Source organism: Drosophila mojavensis, unplaced genomic scaffold (genome assembly GCF_018153725.1).
Source record: "Drosophila mojavensis isolate 15081-1352.22 unplaced genomic scaffold, ASM1815372v1 contig_49, whole genome shotgun sequence".
NCBI lineage: Eukaryota > Metazoa > Arthropoda > Insecta > Diptera > Drosophilidae > Drosophila > Drosophila mojavensis.
Genome location: NW_025318872.1, coordinates 1973638 through 1993333, shown reverse-complemented (window position 1 = coordinate 1993333; position 19696 = coordinate 1973638).

The window sequence follows — 19696 nt, the reverse complement described above, 5'->3', positions numbered from 1 at the left end:
TCCTAAGTAATAGCTCAGTGACTGCTGGCTGTAACTGCCCCAATATAAACAAGTCCGGGCGCTTTCGTAGGGATTGCTCGACCAAGATATACCAGGTAATTTGCTTAATAAATTTGCTTAAGCGTAAAACAAGTTTTACTTCTCCTTTTGTTTCATACTCGATAACTATCGATTACTATTGAAGTAAATAATTCAATCAGTAATTTTGTTAGAAAGTAAAAGTAAAAAAAAGTAAAAAGTACCTAATTTCAATAATCGAGCATGTATAATAATCTCTTAATCTCTTAATATTTTACAAACCATAATTATATATTACTCTTAGGATACTCTTAGGATAATGGCTTGCAATCAAAAAATTTGCAAAGCTTATAAGAAATATGAATATATCTCACTTTATATTGGAGTATTTACAATAAAAGTTTTACTTCTCCTTATATTTCACAATCGATAATTATCGAATATAGATCAATCCATATTTAATGCTTTGTGTCTACGGCTACAGTGTCAGAAAACTAAAATAAAGTACAATATTATATTATTTAATAATATTATAGACCCTTGAATCATCGGGTATCAAGGAATAATCGAAAGGAATATTAGCCACTCTGTCGACTTTTCTTATTATAGACACAGCTCATCCCAACGATCGACTCCAGCACGTAACTCCTTTCTCCAACTTCATATACCCCACTCACTTATGCATAGTCAATGGTTACAGGATATAAATAGCATACATTTGCGCAGCCATATCTTGCACCTGCAGCGCCATGCCCTCGCACTGCCTGGCAATGCAGTAGCAGAAGCAGCGGCTAAAAGCAACTGCATCAAAAAGAATATGAATTGAGGTCGATGTGTAAATATTTGTCAACGGTAATGGAAATTTATGCTGGGCTGCTGGTGCCGCTGCTATTGCGGCTGCTGTGGCAGTTGTATGTCTCGCGAGTGGGCGTGGCAGGCAAGTGGGCGTACCTATATATTTCTTTCTGCCATTTTTTTCTGTATGTGGCTCAAAACTGTTGGCGACGTCGACGACGCCGGCAAAAGCCGCGTTTGCCCAAAAGAAACTTTGCAAATAGACACGCACACAAACCCAACACACACACACACACACACCCGCACACCGTCACACATGGTTTTGTTTGCCCACGTGTGCAGCGGTTTTGCACAACATTTTTTATAGTTTAGTTTTGAATTTTCTACAAGTTTTTTTTTTGTTGCGCTTCGTGTTGTTGGTAGTGCATAAAAATTTCAACCATCACGCTGCACTTCAGTTCGGTTATTTACTTTAAGCAAAAAGAAAAAAAAAAAAAAAAAAAAAAAAAATGGCGTGCAAGTACCCGGCCACGCCCCCGAACGCCCCGTTTTTAGAAAAGGGCACAAAGTTGCGTCGGCGTCGCTGCCTTTGGCTGAAATACGCAGTCGATGCATGAAAGCTGCAAATAACGAGACCAACAAAAAAACGCGTTGAAATGCCTCAAAGTGCAGAGTGATGGACTGACGCATACCCTGTAATCGTGAGCAGAGGGAGATGTACAGATGTGCTAGCTCAACTCTTTCAAGTGCATCGAATCATATAGACTTAGAAATCGGCCGAATTGTTTGACTAATATCCCTTTTGAGATACCCTGTAATCATAATATAATATGTTTACAGTCTCTGCTAAAGATCCTCTTAAGTAATTTTATGAATGTATGATTTTATATATGTAATTTTATAAAAATAGTTGACTAATAGATACCCTGCACTATCATATTATCTAGTCAACTACTTCAGGCTATAATCAGATTGAATATATGCCACAGTTATTGCCAAGCAGTTACCCTACACAAAGGCCGTCATTTTGTTGCATGCGGCCTATAGAAGTTCATCAGACTCTCTGACATGCATTGTGTATTTCTACAGGGCATGCAAATGTTTGTCGGGGTCGATGTCGCCGTCGCCATGTGGCAGCTGCCAGGTGCCAACTTGATGTGGGCCAACTGGGAGCGAGCTCAATGCTGTGGCTCTTGTAACTGGGCGCCAAGTTTTTCACATGCCGTACCAGCACCCTCTCCCCCTCTGTGTGTGTGTGTGTGTGTGTGTGTATTGCTTTAGTTGATTGTTTGCCTGAGGCGCATGAGATGCAAAGGCAGAGAGGCACCTGAACAGGTAGTGGCATGTCAGCATGAGAGCCAATTCACATTTATGAAATTAGGAAAATTGATAGCTGAAATGATTTATTTTTTCTTGGCCATAAATAGGCAGGAGACGGAGATGGGACAGTTTTAGGTGTTTGTAAACAGTTCAATAAGTGAATGTGCTCTATGGACATTATGCGAAAAGTTGCCGGAAAACTTTTGCCATAACCGTAAACGTCTAACGAGTTGTATGTCTTCATGAATGAAATGGGTTCTAAGTTGTCTCTAAAGGAGTTAAAGGTTTGGCTACTTGACCCTAGCTGTGTCTGCTTTCTATGTCTCTATTAAGCAATAAACATGAATTTACATTTGGACTTCTGCTTGGGATTGTATTGTAGCTGGAAAGAATTAAGTTTAATGAATGGAAATCTTGATTTTTTAAGCCCGTTTAAAGCCTCTTCTGCTAGCCAGATTAGGCCCAGACGTATTCAATCCTTGTCAAGTACTGTCAAACGAGCGCTTGACAAGGTCAACTGCGTTCATAGCTGGCCAAGTTGAACCCCTGTTAATGGCAGTCAAATATTGTCAAACACTTTGCTGGACAAGGTCAAGCAGGCTTCAAGTGCTCTGAATTTCATATGCTCTCTGAACATGGTCAGCATAAATGAATATTCAAGTCAAATTCGTCTAGACTTTTAGCCAACTTTCTGCTATTTGGACTTAAATGTGCACTGAGAACTGAAATTAGTTTCAGTATAAAATATAATAAAGGCTAAGAGTTAAGCAGTTCTTATACTCTTTTAGTTTAGTTTCTTTCACTTTCTTTCTTTATAATTTTATAGAGCTGTTACCTGGCCGTTGCCATGCCACGCCCATGGCAGCTGCAGTTGGCGGCGTAATTAACAAGTGCATCAGTTTCTCATTGTTTGCTCAGCGGTAGAAACGACGCAGTGTTAATTACTCCTCAGGGACCTGGCCTGCTCCTTAGCCAAGGTGCCCAGCGACATCGCTAGCCTTCTGCTCCTCCTTCTCCTTTTTTCTTTCACTCACTGAGCCAGGCGCTGTCTGACATAGTGGCTCACTTAGAGAGAGCTGGTGTGGTGTGTCCGTGTTGACAGGGCTCCCGGGCGCGTGAAAGTTGCAAATTAAAGCGCCACCTGTGGACAGGCAGGTGGGCTCCTATGTCCCTTGTCTCTCTGTGTGTGTGTGTGTTTGCCCAAGAGATAATATCAAAATGGCGACCATCGCTGCTGGCAGTTATGGCTGCCGATGGGCAGTGCCACGCCCAAGCACTTACGTAGTCTGCCCAAAAAAAAATAAAAATAAAAATAATAATAAAAAAAAATAAAAAAAACAGAAAAATGAAAAAAGAAGCAAACCAAGATAAGGTAGAAAAATCGCAAACAGCAAAAAAAAAAAAAAAAAAAAAAAAAAATTATTTTCTTGGCCATTTAACGCTTAACAAGCATTTCACAGCAGTTACTCGTAAGTGGCATTTTAAAGCTGGCAATGGCGATCGTTTATCACAGGACATGGCCAGAGGACAACGGCGCACAAATGTGGATGTGGATGTGAATGTGGAGTCGTTCGCTCCAGCGCAGGCTGTTAATTTCATTACTCCGATGGGGCGGGACGGCGGGCTGGCTCACTGCAAATGCTGCACAATCGTAAAAATACATTTAATTGCAGCTGGGAGCCAAACCATTGGCAGAGTAAGTCACGGCCACAGATAGGTTGAAGGGGCGGGGCGGAGCGAGAGAGACAGATAGAGAGTGGAGGGGACTCGGCCAACAGCTGGACCTACGTTGGTAGAGTGGGAGACTTCACACACACACACACACATTAAAAAAGCAGTGTCCATTTTAACGATCAAATTATTGCTGAGATATTATATATAGGGAGTGCAGGGCAAGGCAGAGTCCTCCCAAAGAAGTCACTGGAGCTGCAGCTCCGTTGTGCCATCCCTGACGGTCATTTTAAGTGAAGTTTGTCAACGCATGTTCGCGCCGATAATGCGTCGTCCCCGCGGCCAGCCCATATCCGGCTCAGTCAGATGCATTAATATGGCGCCATCTGTCGTCGAGTAGTGTGCACCAGGCTCGAACGTGCTGCTCTGCGTAATGAGCAAAGCGGCTTTTAAACTTAACACGAAGACGCAACGAAAATTTAATTTGACTGCAGATAAAATTACGCATTCGCATTCAGCTCTGAGTAATGGTAATTGCACGTCTTAAAAGATTCCCTTGTTTACGACTGCTTTAAGAGATTGCATGCAAATCTATCGTATTTGGTTTCATTACGATGTTTGCTTATCCATTTGCAATCGATGCGCTTAAATTAGGACGCTCAAATTTGAATCGCACTGACAGCAGACCACTTATAAATGAATAATGAGAAATTGCTACTGTTAAAGGAGGAATAGTTGGCATTACTGATAATAATAACTTATTATTCTCAGCTGTAGGCTATCTGCGTAATTTATATTTAAGCATCCTAATTTAATAACTTAAGATAAGCTGCACATTATCTCATCGCTCATAGTCCTAAGAGCTACATAAATTATATGCCCTTTTCTATGGCTGAAAATAACTTGAGGCTTATCATGATATGTACTTAAACAAGATAAAGATTTAACAAATGACTTTCATATTTTATTTAGATTTAAGTAACAGTCTAGGCGTTACCGACTGTGTAATACTCATTCACGGTCAAACAAATGATAGAAGCTTTATTGGTAAAGACCTCGGAAGGGAATCTCTAGTAACTTAATTGCTCCATTTTATATATTAAATTCCAAAACATTGCAATATATAATTTTCTTCGATTTACAATATCTCGAGATATATATATTATATTGTGTTGCTCAATTGAGGAGGTAAAATCGTTAAAATTTGTCATTTTTTCTCGTTTTACTACATGCCTAAAGAACATAGGTATATAATTTTTGGCCAAGCTTTAGAAGAAGTTTAGGTTAATGTAACTGCAAATTGTTCGAGAAAATGCTACGGAAATCTAAAAATTACAGAGTATAGTTGATATACAGTGTTTCCAAAAAAAAGTGTTGGATTTTAGTTTTAGGCTGTCGATAGAGGAGGTCCGCAGTAACTCAATAATCTAACTTCTATCTCTAAAACTGTAGATGACATCGACTTTATATGGAGGCATGGGCACCCAATGGGCGTAAATGTATCGTATATATCAACAGGAGTAAACCTTGAAGATTGTCAGCGATGCTGACATACACGACTTAGGGTTTTTTTTTTTTTTTTTTTTTTACTTGAAGCTATACTTTTGAGTTCCTCTATGAGCGAAAAGACGAGTCCATAGCTTCAATAGCGGCGAAATGGTTCGTTCTTATACGCATGGATGTATATTGTACAAAACCAATATAACCCAACAGTATGCGAAAGAGTGTAAGCAGTAACTATTACTGATAAGGCAATCCAATAGCATTTAGCCACAATTAAATTACGAATCAAATTTTATAGTCAATTGAATTAGCTAACTAAACAGCTTTAAATATCTCCTCCTGTACTAATTTGCCGCTCTCTATCTTCTCTCTCTCTCTCACACACACACACTCTCTCTCTCTCCCTCTCTGTCTTGACACTTTCAACAGCCGACAGCTCAGAAAAGTCTATCACAATAGCTATTCACGACATTTCCTAAACCCTTGTTGTGTTGTTAAAACTATAAGCAGCTTAGATTATTTATCATTTATAATGATCATAAATAATGAATAGCAATTAGGGATAAACTTTTACATTTGCTCACTAAAGAGTGACGAAAATCAATTAAATATTTATCAAATTGAAATGTTACTTTATGTGATTTTTTGCTATATTTTGCATTGATAGGCATATAAATAAATATATATATAGAGAGAGATTATTATATTTGCAATTGGATTACAATTTTTGCTCAAGTTAGTTCAATAAAATGGCACATGCTCTCGTCAAATACTCAATTTTCAATTTCAGTGCCATTGTTACGTATGAGTGTGATAAGCTTGTCACGCTCGCATCAACCTACATTTGTCTATCACCTCCATATAGCTTCACTCACAGTCAGTCAGTCACGTGTGCAGCCCACAGAAGTGACTGACAGAGACAGAGAGCATTGAAATGTGAAGGCTTCAGCTTATGCCTGCAATCTTCAGACATCAGCTTTCATCTGAGTTCGTTATTAACTTTCATGCTGTTTACGCCAAGGCTATTCAATCTAGCGCATACATGCATATTCATGCATACAGATGTATCTAAGCATACAATGCAGAGCAGAGACTAACCGGAGTGCATGCATGGCATGCATAATGCATAATGGAAAAACCACTATTTATGTTATATATTCGAATGCTTTTTGTGTTTGCCAATTCATGCTTATTTTCAATTGCTGATTTCTTGCAATTTTCATTTGTGCTCTTCATCGTTCTCATTTTATTATTTATCGAGTCTTGAATAATTTTGCAGATATTTTCACATTAAATGAAGCAAACATACATATATACATAATATATATATTTTATAATTTTATAATTTTGAAAATGTTTATAATTTTTGTAAAACATTTTAAAAGGCAATGTTTTGCTAAATGAAGAAAAACAGGTGTACCAATTTATTTCATTATATACAAGGAACTATGTTATTATACCTTGAACCCATTGAAAATGGGAAATCAGGGTATAATGGTTTTGTGAAAAAGTATGTAACGGGCAGAAGGAGGCGTGGCAGACCCCACAAAGTATATATATTCTTGATCAGCGCGTCGAGCTGAGTCGATACAGCCCTGTCCGTCTGTCCGTCCGTCCGTCCGTATGAGCAAAAGGATCTCAGAAGATATAAGAGCTAGAGAGCTGAAATTTGGCATGCATACTCGTGTGTAGCATACGCAGTACGAGTTTGCTTTATTTTTTCGATAAATCATCCGATAACTTTTTTATCGAGATTAATCGAAAAATTGATTTTGTTTTTTCAGCCTAATTAGAACACTTTTAGGTCTGGAGTCTTCAAATTTGCATTGTATATAAAGTTAATCGATACAAAGATATTGTAATTTACAGATTTTGGATACCACGCCCCCTTCTCCACCAATTTGTAAAAAACGCATTTCAAGTACTAGAGACTTGTGCTTCGGAATGTACACACTTTTTCATATGATTGCGCTCTGAAAGTTTCATTAAGATCGTATGTCTACAAAAAAAATTATTCAACAAATAAGTTCTCATAATATTGCTCACACTGCAGCGCAGCCCAAGCGCAGTCGCTGCTTACTGCGCAGTTAGCAGAGCGCAGGCTTATGCGTGCGTGTGGATGCATGTGTATGTATGTGTGCATAAAAGAAGTGCAGAATGATTAGAATATCAGCTTAGAGGGTTCAGGGTATCTCCTAGTCGAGCAGTCTCGACTAGATCCTTTTTACTTGTTTTAATTTATCCTTTTAGTATTTTTAATTATTCTTTGTTATTATTTTTTCATATATTTCTTAATTTCTATTAATATTTTTATACCCTGAACCCATTGAAAATGGGAAATCAGGGTATAATGGTTTTGTGAAAAAGTATGTAACGGGCAGAAGGAGGCGTGGCAGACCCCATAAAGTATATATATTCTTGTTCAGCGCGACGAGCTGAGTTGATATAGCCCTGTCCGTCTGTCCGTCCGTCCGTCCGTCCGTCCGTCCGTCCGTATGAGTGCGTCGATCTCAGAAGTTATAAGAGCTAGAGAGCTGAAATTTGGCATGCATACTCGTGTGTACCATACGCAGTACGAGTTTGCTTTATTTTTTCAATAATTCATCCGATAACTTTTTTATCGAGAACAATCGAAAAATCGGAATTGTTTTTTCGGCTTATTTTGAACATTTTTAGACCTGGAGTCTTCAAATTTGCGTTGTATATAAAGTTAATTGATACAAAGATTTTGTAATTTACAGATTTTGGATACCACGCCCCCTTTCCCCCCAATTTGTAAGTACTAGAGACTTGTGCTTTGGAATGTACACACATATTCATCATATGATTGCACTCTGAAAGTTTCATTAAAATCTAATGTTTACAAAAGAAATTATTCAACAAATAAATTCTCATAATATTGCCCACACTGCAGCGCAGCCCAAGCGCAGTCGCTGCTTACTGCGCAGTTAGCAGAGCGCAGGCTTATGCGTGCGTGCGGATGCATGTGTATGTATGTGTGCATAAAAATGCAAAATGATTAGAATATCAGCTTAGAGGGTTCAGGGTATCTCCTAGTCGAGCAGTCTCGACTAGAGCCTTCTTACTTGTTATTATTATAATTCTTATTTTTTCATATTTTCTGCAAATCTTGAATACATCTTTCACTCATTTTAAATAGTAAAGACTTTTAGAAATTATTTAATTATTGTGTGTTGCACTAGAAACTCCATCAATAACAACTTGCTAAATAATTAATGTAAAATAATAAAGTCTATACTGCACATAGAGCGCAGCTGCTTCGGAAATGTTGCGGAGTGTATGACAAATATGTGTGTGAGTGTATGTAGCTGTTGGTTTGTCTGTGTGTGTATATATGTAATTTGTTATATATGCATATAAGAAGCCTCAAATGATTGAATACCAGCACTGTATAGAGTTAGGGTGTTTTCTAGACAGGCACTCCCGACTCTTACCTGTTATGGCTCGAATTCTAGCGGGAATAATTTATTTTAATTTAAACAGAAAAAAATTGAAGCAAATATTGTTCATGTGAAAGTAAATTCATAGGGCCTGACATTAAGACAATAAGTTATAATAGTATTATGCTATTGCAATCATTGCTTAAAGTCAAGGCTAGATTATATTATTGTTGGCTTACGCAACCGCACTAGTTCGAAAGGTTTAATTTTCTAATATACGTCATTTATAATCTAATATACGTCATCATATCTTAAATAAAATAGAATAGAAACGATCTCTAAAAGAGACTCATCTTGTTCAAAGTTTTTTTAAGCCAAATTTTATCAATATTGATTGACCTAGAACAACTCTGAAAAATACTCGAGTTACTCAGTTTCCTTAAATAAAATCGCTATTTATTGACCTATTTGCTAAATCATTCTTAAGAAATGAAGAAATTTAATATGGAACAATTCTTCAGTTCCAAGCACTTTCCCCTAAGTAAAGCCATCAAATCAAAGTTTCTTTAAAGTGTACGACATTTGTCCTAATCACAGGTGGTCAACGTTTGAATTCGTCGACTGCCTCGACATTTGGCCGCTTAAATATAATATGTAACGTTAATTTCACCTGGCACATTGGACATTGCTTAACCTACTGACTCGAGACTCGAGCCAAGACATTATCATTACGTATGCAGGCCGTGTGCCTGGTATGTGCAAAGAACCTATTTATTTATGTATGACAACTGGCATATAAAGACATATGAGCACAGTTGGTGCAATGGAACGAAAACTTTAACACATACACATTTCCGTTCGCTTCAGTGTGAGTGTGCGTGTGTGTGTGTAGAGCAAGCATCAGTTTCTTTTATTTTGGGGGCGTCTTAATTGCTAACTGGCACACAATGCCAAACGGGAGAGTGTGAATAGGTTCAGGTTCGGGTCGGCTGCCGTCTTGGTTGCCATTGCGAAGTCATTAGATGTGGTCAGCCAGTCCCTACGTCCCGCAGTCCTTCCCTCCCCCCTCGACAGACTGAGAGCAACAATCAAGCGAACAAATTGGGTTACTGCTCAACTGTCTGGTTAATGGCTACAATGACACAATTAATTGCATGTTGGCTGCCCAGCTGGCTCCGCAGTCAGTCTTCTTTCTGTTCCGGCCCAGAGCTGCCCTCGTTGGTCGCAGCTGTTTGACTGGCTTGTGCGACGGCTGCCAACATGAATTCATTTTTGTGCGAAAATTAAATATGCTTAAAATAAATTAATAATTAGATGGTCCATGAAATACACTGGCAGCAAGAATTGCGACCAAAGCATCCAAGCATTTCAAATTTTCAGCCAACCCAAAATCGGGTTGAGTGTGGAGGAAAATCTGAGTGTATGTTGGTTGTAGTGGTAAAGAATTTAGTATTTTTCAAAATATTAACAAAATTAAGCTCTAAGTCTTATTTTTCTTAGAGTATTGGAGAATAAAATAGAATAGATAATAGAGAATAGAGAGTAGAGAATAGAGAGTAGAGAGTAGAGAGTAGAGAGTAGAGAGTAGAGAGTAGAGAGTAGAGAGTAGAGTGGAGAGTAGAGAGTGGAGAGAGTGAGAGGTGAGAGTAGAGAGGAGAGTAGAGGTGGGGGGTGGGGGGGTGGAGGTGGAGGTGGGGGGTGGGGGTGGAGGTGGAGGTGGGAGTGGAGGTGGGGGTGGGGTGGGGGGAGGTGGAGGTGGGGTGGGTGGAGGTGAGAGTGGGGTGGGAGTGGGTGGGAGGTGGAGGTGGAGGTGGAGGTGGGGTGGGGTGGGGGTGGGGGTGGAGGTGAGGGGGTGGGGGTGGGGGTGGGGTGGGGTGGGAGGTGGGGGTGGAGGTGGGGGTGGGGGTGGGGGTGGGGTGGGGGTGGGGGGTGGGGGGTGGGGGTGGAGGTGGAGGTGGAGTGGGGTGGGGGTGAGGTGGGGTGAGGTGGGGGAGTGGAGGTGGGGTGGGGAGTGGGGTGGGGTGGGGGGTGGGGGTGGAGGTGGAGTGGAGTGGGGTGGGGGGTGAGGTGGGGGGGGGGGTGGGGTGGGGGGGAGGTGGAGGTGAGGTGGGGGTGGGGGTGGAGGTGGAGGTGGGGTGGGGGTGGAGGTGGAGGTGGGGTGGGGTGGGGGGGTGGGGGTGGAGGTGGGGTGGGGGTGGGGTGGAGGTGGGGGGGTGGGGGAGTGGGAGTGGGGTGGGGGTGGGGTGGAGGTGGGGGGTGGGGGTGGAGGTGGAGGTGGAGGTGGAGGGTGGGGGTGGGGGTGGGGTGGGGGTGGGGTGGAGGTGGGGGTGGAGTGGGGTGGAGGTGGGGGTGGGGGGTGGGGGGGGGTGGAGGTGGAGGTGGGGGGTGGTGAGTGGGGTGGAGGTGGGGGTGGGGTGGAGGTGGGGGTGGGGGGTGGGGGGTGGGGGTGGGGGTGGGGTGGGGTGGAGGTGGGGGGTGGGGGTGGGGGGTGGGGTGGGTGGGGGAGTGGGGTGGAGTGGGGGAGTGAGGTGGGGGTGGGGGGGGGAGGTGGGGGTGGGGTGAAGTGGGAGGTGGGGGTGAGGTGGGGTGGGGGGTGGGGGGTGGAGGTGGAGGTGGGGGGTGGGGTGGAGTGGGTGGGGTGGGGTGGGGGTGGGGGTGGGGGTGTGGGGTGGAGGTGGGGGTGGGGGGTGGGGAGGTGGAGGTGGGGAGGTGGGGGGTGGGGGAGTGGAGGTGGGGGGTGGAGGGTGGGGAGTGGAGGTGGGGGTGGGGGTGGGGGTGGGGGTGGGAGGTGGGGGTGGGGTGGGGGTGGAGGTGGGGTGGGGTGGGGGAGTGAGGGTGGAGTGGAGGTGGGGGTGGGGTGGGGGTGGGGGTGGAGGTGGAGGTGAGGTGGGGGAGTGGGGTGGGGTGGAGGTGGGGGTGGGGGTGGAGGTGGAGGTGGGGTGGGGTGGGGGTGGGGGGTGGGGGAGGTGGAGGTGGGGGTGAGGTGGGGGTGGGGGTGGAGGTGGGGGTGAGTGGAGGTGGGGGGGGGGAGGTGGGGGTGGGGGGTGGAGGTGGGGGTGAGGGTGGGGGTGGAGGTGGTGGAGGTGAGGTGGAGTGGGGTGGAGGTGAGTGGGGGTGGGAAGTGGGGGTGGAGGTGGGGTGGGGGGGGGAGGTGAGGTGGAGGGTGGGGGTGGGGGGGTGGAGTGGGAGGTGGGGGTGAAAGGTGGGGGTGGAGGAGTGGGAGTGGGGGTGGGGTGGAGGTGGAGGTGGGGGTGGGAGTGGGAGTGGGGGAGTGGGGGGTGGGGGTGGGGAGTGGGGGTGGAGTGTGGGGGTGGGGGTGGGGGTGGAGGTGGGGGTGGGGTGGGAGTGGGGTGAGGTGGAGGTGGGGGGGGGGGGGGTGGGGGGTGGGGGTGAGGTGGGGTGGGGGTGTGAGGTGAGGGGAGGTGGGGGTGGGGGTGGGGGTGGGGTGGGGGTGGGGGGTGGGGTGGGTGGTGGTGGGGGGGTGGGTGGGGGGTGGAGGTGGTGGGGGTGGAGGTGGGGGTGGAGGTGGAGGTGGGGGGTGGGGTGGGGGTGGGGGTGGGGGAGGTGGGGGTGGGGGAGGTGGTAGAGTGAGAGTGAGAGTAGAGAGTGAGTAGAGGAGGAGAGTAGAGGTGAGAGTAGAGAGTAGAGTAGAGGTAGAGAGTAGAGAGTAGAGAGTAGAGAGTAGAGAGTAGAGAGTAAAGAGATTTTATTGTAAGAAAAAGAATGTGTATTAATTAATTAATTAATTTATTTTTTTTATACTGATTCCGAGTATTAAATGTAGGGGTGCTCTTCATAGTTCCTTCGAGCAGTTTAGCATTAAGAGTTGTATATCTTTTGATTTGATTTGTGAACAACTCTGATTATACCCCACTAGCTCTCAGAGAGAGAGCGGATTAATGGAAGGTTTAGTTTTTTTTTTCATCTTCATATAGATGCCTGTAGCTCACTCATTCGAGAGCAAGTCTAATTCTTTATAGCCGATTCACTATGTACTTTGATTACTAAGTGCTTAATAAAGAAAACTCTCTCTTCATTCTAGGTCTCAGCAGCACATGACTGATATTTCGTCTTTTCCAAATTTATCTCTCGCTCTCACCGTGTTGTTTTTCTTGGACGCCTGAATGTTGTTTAGGGTCAAAAGCGTATTTTCTAATACTACGCATTTTGTGGTACTTTCTTGTGGCCATGGTCATTACAATACTTAAAGCCAGTAGCTGTGAAGCGTAACGCTTTAAACTACAAAAAGCGCTTTGCCATCGCCTCCTATACACAATTGCCCCACACACACACATACACTCATCTATTGCTTCTAACTTTTGCTTGAGCAAAGGAAGCCCATAACAATGAAACTTTTGCACGGCTTACCATTGCAAAAGTGTTCATGTGTGTGTGTGTGTGCGTGTGGGTATATGGCTATTGGTAGTCAAACACACACATACACACACTTACATATTTTGTACCTGCAGATTTTTGCAAATTAACCCACATTTGCCGGCACGTTCTTCGGGCTGAGCTTGTTTAATGCTAAAAGTGAAAATTTCTCATTCGGCTTAATGGAAAATGCATTTCACCATTTTCTTTTGTAAAGCTTTTCGAGCTAGCCGGGCTATAGTCTACATGCGAGATCTGTCTTTTGCCTTTCATTTTCCTCTTTTTTCGGAGGGGGAATTGGCAAACTTTTGCTTGGTTTTAATGTGATTTGCTCCATTGTTTAAAGTTATCAATGAAACGGCTTTTACTGGCTTGCTGGCCAAATTTTCAAATACGTTTGGACATTGGGCTAATTGCAGCCCGTACTGTTCAGGTGGGTTCCATTAGGGGTATTCCATTAATAATATTTACTTTTGTACATGCTATGTGGGCACGTGCTTATCGGGCAGCTGTTGGAGTGCGTTTTTACCCGTGTTCGGCCCCATTTTAATATTGACTGTACCTGCAAATATGCAAATTCGTTGGTCACATTTACTGCTGCTGCTGCCGCTGACGCTGACGCTGACGCTGCTGTTGTTGGTGATGCTGCCATATTTTTTGCCATTAATATGCGAATTGCAATGGCCGCAAAATTTGCATGTGGCCTAAAAATTGGCTGGCAAAACAAACTGCGGGCCAGTCGCTCATTAAAATGCCCCATCAAAGAGCCACGGGGGGGGGCTAAAGGGGAGGCAATGGAGAGAAACTGCTTCGTTCGAAACAAAAAGCCAAAGCAGCGACGCCTTCGCTTCCGCTCACGCTTTATGCGTCGACGCTGCGTTAATGGCTGCGTCATAAAAAGTGCAAAGCAGCGGGTGGGAGGTAAGCAGGAGCACGAGCAGGAGTACGAGCAGGAGTCGGAGTGACCCTAGAGGGCAGGCAGGGCAGCGTAGTTAGAGTGTAGATTGGACTAACTGCAGGCGTCAAAGGCAAGCGTTTCTAAAAAATTACCTAGGAAGAGTAGAGCTAACCACAAATAGAGTATGCTGCACTAGTAGACACTCTACTCTAGGCAGGCTCATTTGACTTTAGATGTCAGGTGATGGGTTCCATCAGCAAAGGTAATTTTTAAACCCTAATTATGCCCATTTTACATTCTCAAAAGCTTCAGAGAATGTGATATTAGGGTAATTTTTCTGTTTTACTGTTTTAGATTGAAAGTACTAACTTCTTGAAGAGAGTTGGCCAACTGAGTTAATAGTCTCAGTTGTATAGAACAGAAGTATAGAATAGCTAACAAACATTGCCTACTCTTAATAATTATAATATACAAATGAATACAAAATAGCTTAAAATTGTTCTCTTTTAGTTTTTTATTCCTTTTTGTTATTATTGCTTTGAAATTGGAAAAAAACACATATTTCATAACTTTAAAGCTAAAAAAAATATATAAATAAATAAAAAAATAAAAAATGTATAAATCTCATATTTACAGATATATTTTATTATACACTTATATATTTTTAAGCATCCTAATTTATGAAAGAGTTTTAGCAATCTGCAAGAGTTACTTAATATAATACTTAAGTAATTTTTTGTATTAAAAAAAAAATAAATAAATAAAAAAATAAAAATTAAAATTAACTGATAACTAAATAATATACCAAAATATTACATACTAATTTGTTAGTCATATTTCGAGTAAGAATATAGTTGAAAATATTTAGTTTATAGAATATATAGCCGTTTTCGGGTCAAAATTTTGCATAAATTAAATACTTTGCAATTTCCAATGCGAAATGTATTGCCTATACCTTTCTCATAATTTATATAAAGTCTACAGGGTATTAAACTTTAATAAAAAATTGCATTGACAACAACAGCAGCAACAACAAAGATAGCGACAACAGCGACAAGTTGACTGACCAAAGGCAGCGCAGCGATGCGCACGACTGAACGCAGTTTGTGTGGGCAACTGTGTTAGTGCTTGTGCGTGTGTGTGTGTGTGTGTGTGTCTCGTTGTGTATGTAGTTCATTGTGTCTCTATTGCTGCTTTTACTAAAAATTTTAACCACTAGCCAGACTCAAGCCAAAGTTTTGAGCAGAAAAAGTAGAGACTTTAATTATATGAACGACTAATGGATGTCCTGTAATTAGCTCACACATTTATACACAATATCAATATTTCTACTTGGAATACTAATGCCCACGTCTGTATTATAAATTTTCAGCTGAGGCCATTCAACTTAAATATTTATACCAACTGCTTGGTAATATTTCAGCAATTGTAAAGCCTTGGCATATAATTTAATGGCTGGCGCAGCGAGGACAACGTTGTTCGCTTTAAGCCTAGGCTAGCCGCAGCAGCAGCCCAGTTGACAATAATACGTATACGCAGCGTTGCGCTTTTGGCGTGCCTAATGAAACGTGTTGCCAAAGCCAAAGTGTGCGGCATACTTAGGCAGCGCAAAAGGGTTTTTATGCCACTCGCCCGGCAACTGGGGAGCTGTTTAGCGCGCATTTAAGACCTCGGCCCTCGTTCGCCCTCAATGTTGAAGACCAAAAGCCCAACTAAGACGTAGCCCAACTATCGAGAGCTGCAAACAGCCACCCAGTGCGACAATAATTTAATTTAATGTGTTTGCATGCAATGGCGACAAAAGGCAACAAACGATGCGATTGCAATGGCAGGGGCAGTGGTAGAGGTAGTTTCCGAGGCAGTGGCCGAGGCAGGGGAGGGGCTGTTGCTGCCACAGCATCGACCCGCGCACAAAGATAACTCACAATTTGTGGCCGTGCTGCGTGCACGCGGCTGCCTCATGCCATCTTGCAACTCGCAACGCGAACCACGAAATTTATGATGTTTCCGCTTGCGCGGAAAAGGGAACAAGGACCAAGCGCAGCGCGAATTTATGTGAAAATTATTAGTGTAAACATTTTGTATTTAATTAATATGAAGCTGCAGCGGTAGAGGCAGCGCCAGTCGACGTCGTTAACTGGGCAGCGTTGACAACGCCGCGCACATGCAACGCCATTTTCGCGATACTCAAATTTTTGTTATATATATTCTATATAGTTTACTTGAACTTTTCGCTTGGCCTCGGTGTAATGCGATAATAATGATGTATGTTAATTACGGCCAGAAGAGACTGAAAAGCTGTGCACTGCAATTACAAATATGAATGAAATTCGCTACAAATTGCAGCTGATTTTGTGTAATGGATCATCTTATGAATGATAAAACAAAGGCTTATCGATTACCAACGGTAAATATGTAAAAATGTATGACAGAGCTAAAGTAAATACAATACAATATTTAAACAAATATAGATTTTTTATTTCATCACACTCACTAAACCTCTCACTCATTACTCATCTCACTCACTACCCATATCACACACTACTCATTTCACTCACTATTCATTTCACTCAGTACTCATTTCACTACCCATCTTATTAAATACCTACTCACTACACATCCCACTCACTACACATCCCACTCACTACTCATCCCACTCACTACTCATTTAATTCATTACCCCTCTGACTCATTTCCCCACCCACTCACTAGCCCTCCCACTCACTTCTCCTCCCTCTCACTACCCCTCCCACTCACTTCCCCTACCATTCACTACTCATTTAACTCACTACCCTACTAAAGCTACATCGTGATAAAATATTTTGTATATATGTATATGCTTATAGATATATACCTTTTATTTATTATAGAAAATGTTACATTCTATCCTTTTGAGAATTCCCATGGTATGCCTGCTCCATCCATTGCATCGAGCAAACGGCGTTCCAAATATATATATCTATTCATAAAACTTCCACAAAAAATACTTCAAATTTTAAAATTACAAAAGAAGAAATCCACTCGAGCAAAAAAGCATTAACAGGTAAATATTGTCTTAATGGGGCGACCATTTGTGCTAAGCACCCTGCTAGCACCTGTCCGCCGTTTGCATTGACAATGGCCTGTGTATTTTTTTTCGGTATTTATGTGTGGACCATAAATTGTCTGGCCAAAATTCTAGACATCATAATACAAAGTGTAATAAATATGCGAACAGGCGACTGCAAACATAAGACAATGAAAGCAGTGGAAGAACAAAACAGCAAGTAAATAGAAATCAAAGCATCCGCAGAAAAAAAAGAAATGGAATATTCAGAATGTTGTTGCTGTTGTTGTTTTCCTATATTTTGAAAGCGTCGAAAGAAACTGTAGCATAAGCAGCAGCAAATGCGAAGTAATGAGCATAAAAATTATGGAGACAGATCGTGAGAGAGAGAGAGGTAGAATATATAGGAGGGAGTTTGCTAGGTGCCAGGGTGACCGTAAATCTTTTTTGTGGTGCTTTCAAGGTGAAATAACAATTTAAGTTTACGAGTATTGCTCGAAAGCAACAATACCAACAACAACAACAACAACAACAACAAAAGCAAAAACAAAACCAAAAACAAACAATGCCAACAAAAGCAAGGTAAGTAAAAGCAGCGAAAGAAGAATATTTTGGGCCTTGGGGCACGCACTCACACACACACACACGCAGACATGCATAACAAACAAAAATCTATGATATATGACAGAGCTGCGCATCAGTCGCCACGACAACTCTTAATGTGTGCGTGTGTGTGTTTGGGTGCGCCTGCTCTGTGCCATTGCCTTTACTTATTGTTGTTGTTTGTTTTATTATTCCTGGATAAATTCAGACAGTCGCACACAGGTAAGTGAGGGCGCTTCATATATCATGCTTTAATAATCTGCCGAGTGTTCCAGGGAAATCTCTTAAGTTCCCTCACAGCCCAAACGTCAATGTCCTTCAGCGCAACGCGGCTTACATTTGCCGCCTGCTGGGCTCGTATTTATTTATTTATTTTATTCTTATTCTTCTTATGCTGCCTTTCTTTCTTTTCTTTTTTTAACTTGTAAAAACAAGAGTTCAATGCGAATGCAAACGTGAATAATTCAATTGAAAACGATAAAAAACAAATTATTATACAAAATATAAAAGAGAATTAAATAAAAATACATCAAATGTTTCGCATTAAACATTAAACATATGCTATTCCTTGAGGTTTCTCACATTTTTTTTTTCTAGAGAAACAGGCATTGAAGTTGATATTCCGTAAAGTGAAAATCTTAAACTGAGAAATCTTTTAATTGTTTTTTGATTTCGTTGGAAGGAAGTATTTGTGCAAATGTGGTAATGCATAAATACTTATTTATTTAATACATACATATTTAATGCATCGTCAATCAGTGTATATATATTATTTTTATAAATATTTTGTTACTATACTTTAACCAAAATAAAACAAAAAACAGTTAACTAAAATAGATAATTATATTAATAATACATTACATTGAGATTATGATTATAACATGGGTGCATGCATTTGCTAAAGCACAAGTCTCTTGTATTTGAAATACCCATTTTACAAAGGTTAGGGTGAGGGGGTAGATATAGGGGTGGCGGATAAATGTTAACAAAAATCGAAATTGTATAAAAAGCATCTTAATATATATTCTAGCTTAATATATATTCTAGCTCTAAAGATGTAGGAGACATAATTTTTTAACAGATTTTCGATAAGCTTTTTTATCGATAAAAAAATAACGCGATGCGTTATCGATTTTTGGACATGATATGCGCGCTATAAATACGGACATTTAAAAAGAAATTTGAAGTCTCTAGCTCTTATATCTCTGAGATCGACGCGTTCATACATACGGACGGACAGACAGACGGATAGTGCCAAATCGACTCAGTTCGTCGCCCTGATCAAGAATTTATGTACTTTGTGGGGTCTGCCACGCCTCCTTCTGCCTGTTACATACTTTTAACAAAGCCATTATACCCTGATTTCCCCATTTTCAAAAAGAAAAGAAAAACAAACCAATAAAGATTCCGCTTTCTGGAATATCTCTCTAGGCACTCTGCATATTTTCAACGTGATTACAGCCGCAATTATTTCGACATTTTGTGCGCATTTTCACATTTCAAATTTCATAATTTGGCCATTGCTGCTGACACTGCTAATGAGCATCGAATTTATTCACGAAACTCAAGAGGATTTTTCGCTAGATTTCAGCCGTGTTGCAACTTGATGGATAATTGACGGCCGCTCCCCACTTAATAGTCAAATAACAGAGTTGCGAGCGGCGAGCATCCCCTCCATTTGGCCCGATTCACTTCTGGCAGAGTTGCCAGCTGTTCATTTAGTTTTTGTTACAGTTTTGGGTGCAAATCACAATTCGATTGTCTCTACGTGTCAGTCACAGGCTATGGACAGGCTCTGCATTTAGGCGGCGTTTTCCCTTGGAATTATACAATCATTTCTGATCTCGTTGGCCTGCCCTCCCCCAAGGCCCACCTTTGCCTTTCTATGACGCCAAACAAAGCAGTTAATGGGGCAACAAGGTGGCTCTGGCATGTTGATTATCTCAGGGCTTGTATCACTTAGCCCAGCTGCTGCTGCTCCTGCTCCTCCGGTCCAGCAGTTTAATTAGCGTTTGCTGCCACTCAGCCAAGTGGACAAATTTGCTCGCTGACCAGCATTGACCATTT